This window comes from Orycteropus afer, unplaced genomic scaffold, assembly GCF_000298275.1.
Source record: "Orycteropus afer afer isolate SDZICR_OR568_19922 unplaced genomic scaffold, OryAfe1.0 scaffold00041, whole genome shotgun sequence".
Taxonomy (NCBI): Eukaryota; Metazoa; Chordata; class Mammalia; order Tubulidentata; family Orycteropodidae; genus Orycteropus; species Orycteropus afer.
The window spans coordinates 5,548,421-5,548,965 of NW_006921628.1; positions in this window are offsets into that span (position 1 = coordinate 5,548,421).

Here is a 545-nt window from a genome sequence, read left to right on the forward strand (position 1 = left end):
AAAAAATCATTTTGTTTCCAAGACGTCTGCTTGAATAATTTGTTCTGAAAGAAAAGGGGGAATCGACATTCCCAACAATAAGAAATCATTTACATAAATGATGAAAGAGACAGACAGTGGAATAGTGTGATGGTTATATGAATATTTAATGAGATGGAAAGATGTTTATGACATACTTTTGGGGAAGGAGGAGCAGGCTACAAAACACTTTTATAATTTACTCACACTTTTGTGAAACACAAACACACACACCAACTCACAGGGAAGATTGGGATGACAGGTACCAAAATATTAACAGTGGTAGGATGCCAAATAATTTTCATTTTTTTCCTTTTGTTTATTCACAAGCTTTAAATTTTGTATAATAAAGATATTTTGCTAAGAAGAAAATAAAATTTACTTTTGGTGTTCCTTTTATAATTCCAATTCAATGAGTTTATTCTAGGTTCACAACTCTATTTGCCACCACTTACACTGCTGGATCCAGAGTTGTCTTTCTAGAAGTGATTAACTCTAACTTGTCATCCTGTAACTTCTTCCCTGCT